Source organism: Nannospalax galili, unplaced genomic scaffold (genome assembly GCF_000622305.1).
Source record: "Nannospalax galili isolate Female #2095 unplaced genomic scaffold, S.galili_v1.0 scaffold1050, whole genome shotgun sequence".
Classification (NCBI taxonomy): domain Eukaryota; kingdom Metazoa; phylum Chordata; class Mammalia; order Rodentia; family Spalacidae; genus Nannospalax; species Nannospalax galili.
In genome coordinates, this window is record NW_008329037.1 from 1,597,373 (window position 1) to 1,604,598 (window position 7,226).

Below are 7,226 nucleotides of genomic sequence, written 5' to 3' on the forward strand. Positions count from 1 at the left end.
AACAATGTTGAACACTTTTAAAGATGTTTCTTAGCCATCTTTATTTCTTCCTTTGAGAACTCTGTTTAGATCTTTAGCCCACCTTTTAATTGGGTCATTTGTTTTCTTCGTTTTTTTGAGTTCTTTATATATTCTGGATGTTAAACCTCTGTCAGATGTGTCACAGGTGAAGATTTTTCCCAGTCTGTGGGTTTTTCTCTTCATTTTGTTTCTTTTGCTGTGAGTTCAAGGCCAGCCTGGTCTACATAGTGAGTTCCAGGCCATCTGGGCTACAGAGAGACCCTGTCTCAAAAAAAGAAAAAGAAAAAGAAAAAAGGATTTAAAATTTTCATTCTAGAAATCTTTTATGTCTTTGGTCAGGTTTATTCCAAGATGTTTTTTTTTTGTTTGTTTGTTTTGTTTTGAGGCCTCTTGTGAACAGGAGGGTTTTCCTGTACTCTTTCTCTGATTGCTTTTTATTGGTATATAGAAAGGCTACTGATTATTGTAGATTAAATTTGTATCCTGCCACTTTACTGAAAGTGTTGATCAGTTCTAGGAGTTTTCTGGTGGAATTTTTGGGATCCCTTAGGTATAGTATCATATCATATGCAAAAAGAGATAATTTGACTTCTTTTCCAATTAGTACTCCTTTAATTTCCTTTTTTTCTCTTATTGCTCTAGCAAGAGTTTCAAATACTATATTGAAAAGGAGTGGAGATAGTGGACATCCTTGTCCGGTTCCTGATTTTAATGGGAATGCTTCCAGTTTTATTTTTTCTTCTTTTAGAATGATGTTGGCTGTGGTTTGTTGTATATAGCTTTTTTTGGTTTGGGGGGTTTTTAAATTTTTATTTACTTATGTATGTATGTATGTATATATGTATGTATATGTGTATTTAATTTTTGTGTTTCTGAGGCAGGGTCTCACTGTAGCTCCAGCCACTACACCTGGCTTTCTTTTGGTCTTTTTTGAGACAGGGTCTTCCTGTAGCCCCAGCTGGCCTGGAACTTGCTATGTAGACCAGGTTGGCTTTGAACTCACAGAGATTCACTTGCTCCTGCCTCCTGAGTGCTGGAATTAAAGGCATGCAGCACCCATGCCTGGCTTTTTTTTTTGAGTCACTGAAGCTTTAATTTTTCACAAAGAACCACTGGGAATCTTGCCTGTGGCCCCACCTTGGAGATTACACTTGAGGTATGAGGGGTCCTGACACTAGGTGGGAAATGAGGTGACAAACAATGATTTGAACCAATCATATGATTACAGAGCTGGAGTTTCCAACAGGGCTCCAGGTGGTCAGGTGTGGCTTCACACCTCTAGGGAAGTAGTGGCTGGAGAGGGAGTTAACTACAAGAGACCTGGCAAACACTGGGTGGGCTTCAGGGGTCCTTGATATGAGGGACAGGGTCTAAGCAGCCAGTGGGACTAAGGGCTCCAGGGATGGCTGGACCACCGTTTACTTGGCCAGGGTGTTTCTGAAGGACCTGCTGGCAAACTTGGCCTCACTGGTCAGTTCCTCCTCCATTCTGAGGATCTGACTGTAGTTGGCCAGATGCCCAGAACGGCAAGGCACACCAGTCTTAATCTGCCCAGTGCAGAGTTCTACCACCAAGTCAGCAATGAAATTATCCTCAGTCTCCCCAGAGCAATGGGACACCATGACGCCCTAACGATTAGACTGGGCCAGCTTGTGTGCTTGCAGAGACTCGGTCACAGAGCCAATGTGGTTCACTTTGAGCAGGAGGCAGTTGCAGGACTTCTTGCCCATGGCCTTAGCAATCCACTTTGGGTTAGTCACTGTGAGATCACCCCCAATGACCTGGATGCCTGCACTAGCTGTGAAAGGGGTCTTCAATGTACACCACTTGGATGAAGGACTTATACAGTTCAGCCAGCTGGTCAGGCATCATGTACCTGGTGGCATCATCAGAAGACTTGAATTCCAGGTCATATTTGCCAGACCTAAAGAACTTGGAGGCAGCTACATCCATGCTGATGACAAGCTTACAACCTTGTCAGTGCAACCAGCCTTCCCAATTGCATTTTTCCGCAGCTCCATGGCTTTTTTGTTCTCCACTATGTTGGGAGCAAACCCTCCTTCATCACTCACATTGGTGGCATTGTTTTTTCCTGTATTTCTCTTTGATGATGTTCTTCAGGTTGTGGTAAACCTCTGCTCCCATGCTCATGACTTCCCAGAAGCTGGATCATGAACTCCTTCATGGTCAGCTTGTTGCTCTGATTTTTTTTTTTTTTAAATGTAGGCACTTAGAGCTATAAACGTCCCTCTTTGGGTTGCTTTTAAAGTGTCTCAGAGGTTTTATTGTGTTGTATTATCCTTTTAGTTTGGTTCCAGGAATACTTTTTCTTAATTTCTTCTTTGACCCATTCTTCATTCAGGAGTGTGTTGTTTAATCTCCATGAGTTCATGGGCTTCTTTTGGTGTTGATTTTAAGTTTCATTGCATTATGGTCTAATAGAATGCATGGAATTATTTCAATTTTTTTGTATTTGTTGAGTTTTGTTTTGTGCCCCAGGATGTGGTCAGTTTTAAAGAAAGTTCTATGAGGTGCTGAATAGAAAGTGTATTCTGCCAGGCGTGGTGGTGCACACCTGTAGTCCCAGCACTTAGGAGGTAGAGACAGGTGGATCTCTGTGAGTTTGAGGCCAGCCTGGTCTACATAGTGAGTTCCAGGAGAGCTGGGGCTACAGGAAGACTCTGTTTCAAAAAAGACCAAAAAAAAAAAAAAAAGTGTATTTTTTTGTGTTGTGTTTGGGTAGAATATTTGGTAAATATCTGGTATCTGCTAGGTCCATTTGAAGTATGGTGAAATTTAATTCAGATGTCTGTTTATTATTTGTCTGGTTGCCCTGTCGAAGGGACCCAGTAATGTATTGAAGTCCCCTACTATTACTGAGTTGGGATTAATTTGTGTCTTAACATCCTGTAGTACTGTTTTTATGGAATTGGGTGCAACAGAGTTTGGTGCATATATGTTCATGATTGTAATATCTTTTTGGTTAATAGTTCCTTTGATCAGAATGAAGTGACCCTCTTTATCTCTTCTGATTAGTATTAGGGGTTTGAAATCTATTTTGTCAGATATTAGAATTCCAACCCCTGCTTGTTTCTTAGTGTCATTTGTTTGGAATATTCTTTTCCATCCTTTCACATTAAGGTAGTTACCTGTTCTTGAAGGTGAGATGAGTTTCTTGCCGAAAGCAAAAGGATGGATTTTCTTATTTTTATGTGTATGAGAGTATTGTCTGCATGTATGTAAGGTGCACCCATGTGATGCAATACCCTCAGAGGTCAGAAGGGGTGTCAGATTCCTGTGGAACTGGAGTTATGGACAGTTGTTAGTCATGTGGATGCTGGGAATCAAACCTGGGTCTTCTGCAAGAGCACACAGTACTCTAACTGGATTTTGTTTCTTAATTCATTCAATTAGCCTGTGTCTTTTGACTGGGGAGTTCAGTCCATTAATATTTAAAGTTATCATTGAAAGATGTGTATTGGTTACTGCCATTTTGTTTGCCTTCTTGGTCTAATTTTGTGTTTCCACCCTTACACCTTTCTGTTGCCCCTTGGGTGTAGTTGTTCTTTCTCCATTCTTCACATTGCTTCAAGCATTCTTTGAAGGGCTGGTTTTGTGGATATACATTCTTTCAGCCTATTTGTACCATGGAAGATTTTTCTTTCCCCTTCAACTATAGTAGACATTTTTGTTGGGTAAAGTTTTCTGGGTTGGCATCTATGGTTATTTAGAGCTGGGAATACTTTGGTTTAGGCTCTTCTGCCTTTCATCATTTGCATTGATAAGTCAGCTGTAATTCTGATGGGTTTTCCTTTACATTTGACTTTTCTTTTGCAGCTTTCAGTATTCTTTGTTCTGTATATTGTGTTTTTACTATGCTATATGGTGGGGAGTTTTTCTATTCTATCTTTTCCCATCTATTTGGTGTTCTTTGTGCTTCTTGTATTAGTATGGGTGTCTTTAATTCTGGGAAATTCTCTTCTACAATCTTGTTTAAGATCTGATCAGTACCATTAACCTGAATTTCTTTTCCTTCCTCTACACCTATGATGCATAAATTTGGTCTTTTCAGTGGTGTCTCAAATTTCCTGTATAGTCCATTCTTGTGTTTTTAAGCTATTTTTAAATTTATTTTTTATTCATTTATTTTTTGGTCTCTTTGAGTCAGGGTCTCCCTGTAGTCCCAGCTGTCCTGGAACTCACTATGTAGATGAGGCTGGCCTTGAACTCACAGAGATCCCCCTGCCTCTGCCTCTCAAGTGCTGGAATTAAAGGCAGGCACCACCACGCCCGGCTTCTTTGTAACTTTAAAAAAAAATTATTTTTATTTCATGTATATGTGTGTATTGCCTGCATGTAGATAAGTGCGCCTGTGTTGTGCAATGCCTGAGGACAGAAGAGGCTGTTGGATCCCCTGGAACTGGAGTTACAGACAGTTGTTAGCTGACATGTAGGTGCTGTGATTTGAACCTGGGTCTTCTGCAAGAACAACCAGTGTTCTTATCCGCTGAGCCATTTCTCCCTCCCCCAATTTTTCAACTTCATCATCCAGTCTTAGTGGTGTTTTCCATCCAGTGTCAGGTGGTCTGTTAAGGTTAGGGAAGGGCACTTTTGAAGGGCAGAGAAGCCTAGCCCTTGCACTGTGGGGAAGGCCATACTTGATTCCAATGTAGGGGGGATGGGCACTGTGTGATTTGGGGAAGCTCACCACCACGCAGAGGCTGGATCCAGGCACTCTCAGACAGTCTGCTAAGGTCTTATTTTTATTTATTTTGATCTTTAAAACATGTATTTGGGCTGGGTGTGGTGGTGTACCCCTTTAATCCCAGCGCTTGGGAAGCAGAGGCAGGTGGATCTCTGTGAGTTTGAGGCCAGCCTGGCCTACATAGTGAGTTCCAGGACAGCTGGGGCTACAGGGAGACCTTTCAAAAAGAAAATTCATTTTTATCTGTTAACATGCACCAGAATATGAATATATTTATTCATAAATTCACATCAGTGTTCTAAAATATATTTTATTTCAAATTATATACATATATATGTATTTATTATTTTTATGTGTATGTGTATTGCTTTCATGTATGTGTTGCCATGTCATGTAATGCCTGCAGAGGTCAGAAGAGAGTATTGAATTCCCCTGAAACGAGTTACAGTGACCCAGGTCCTCTGCAAGAGAAGCCAGTGCTCTTAACCACTAAGTCATTTTTCCAGTCCCTATTTTGGTCTTTTTGAGACAATGTCTGTAGCTCCAGCTGGTCTGGAACTTGCTATGTAGACCAGGCTGTCAATCTCACAGAGATCCCCCTGCCTTCATCTGTTGAGTGCTGGGATTAAAGGGATGTGCCACTGCACCCAGCTGAGACTATTAATTAATTTATTTAATTTATTCATTTGTCTTTTTCAGACAGGGTCTCCCTATAGCCCCAGTTGTCCTGGAACTATGTAGACCAGGCTGGCCTTGAACTCACAGAGATCTGCCTACCTCTGCTTCCCAAGCGCTGGGATTAAAGGCGTGCGCCACCATGCCCGGCTGAGACCTTTTCTTTAAAAAATAAAAATCAAACGGGCTGGAGAGATGGCTCAGAGTTAAGAAGACTGGTTGCAGCAAGTGCTCTTAACTGCTGACCCCCAAGTATATTTAAAACAATTAAAAACTAGGGTTGGGGATATTGCTCAGTGGTATGGTGTCTGCATAGCATGCATGAGGTCCTGGGTTTGATCCACAATGCCACAAATAACTCCTTGGGCTAGGGAGATGGCTTAGTGGGTTAAGTGCTTGCCACACAATTATGAGGACTTAGGTTTGAATCCCAGAATCCATGTGAAACCAGGTGTAATAGCACACATCTGTAATCTCGGTGCTCATATGGTGAGAAAGATGGACGGTGGGGAATCCCTAGGAGCTTTTAGGCCAGCTAGCCTGATATGCATATCAGAGAAAAATGAAAAAATAAAAAAAAGAAAGAAACTCTGTCACCCTGTCTTAAACAAGATGGAAGGCAAAGACTGACACACAAGGTTTTCCTCTGAACTCCAGAAGTGTGCCATAGCATGTGTGAACCACACATAAACATGCACATGCATGTACTTTTGATTCTTATGTGCACCTAGAGCTGAGATGGCTGGTACACATCCATTCACTGTTTGAACAATGTGTAGACATAGTTATTAACTATTGAAATAACATAACCAAGACCGTTACTCTGTCATGTAATACTGAAATAAATTTTACTAGGAGTATTGGTGCATGCCTATAATAGCTGGACTCAGGAGACTGAGAGAGGAAAATCACTCTAATGGTTTGTATTATCTTTCAGCTTGACAGGATCTAGAATCACCTAGGAAAGAAGCATCTGGGCATTCCTGTAAGGAATTATCAAGAGTAGGTTAAGTGAGGTGCAAAGACTCACCCTGTCAAACTAAATAAAAAGTAGAAAAGACATGATTACTGAGATTTCTCTCTCTCTGCTTCCTGAGGCTATAATGTGACCAGCCATCTCATGCTCCTGCAGTTGTGATGTCCACATCATGATGGACTGCCCTTGACTGTGAAAAAAAAAAAAAAAAAAAAAAATCCTTTCTCCCAAGTTGCTACAGGATCTCCCTGTAAGCCACAGCTGGTCTTCAACAGGCAGGCCTCCATCTCACAGAAATCTGTCTGCCTCTGATTGCTGGATTAAAGGCATGTACCATCAAATTGAACCAGAAATCTACTTTTTAAAATTCATTTTTAGGCTGGGCGTGGTGGTGCACACCTTTAATTCCAGCACTTGGGAGGCAGAGGCAGGCGGATCCCTGTGAGTTCAAGGCCAGCCTGGTCTACATAGTGAGTTCCAGGACAGATGGGGCTACAGGGAGACCCTGTCTCAAAAAGACCAAAAAAAAAAAAAAAATTCATTTTTATCTGTTAACATGCACCAGAATATGAATATATTTATTCATAAATTCACATCAGTGTTCTAAAATATATTTTTTCAAATTATTAAATTAGGACCTAACATTTAAAAAAAAATTGAGACAGGCTGATCTCTCCCTATATATCCAAGGATGATCCTGAAGTTCTAGATCCTTATTCCTCTGCTTCCTGAGTGCTAGGATTACAGGTGTACATCACCACAACCAGTTTATTTGGTGCTGGGGATAAAATGAAGGGCTATGTTCATGCTAGGCAAGCACTCTACATACCTGGCCCCCACATTTTTCAT

General features: G+C 41.1%; 1 pseudogene; it reads right to left on the minus strand.

Annotated features, from left to right (window-relative positions):
- Positions 1-1,088: 1,088 nt before the first annotated feature.
- LOC103732194 lies at positions 1,089-7,226 on the minus strand (annotated as a pseudogene).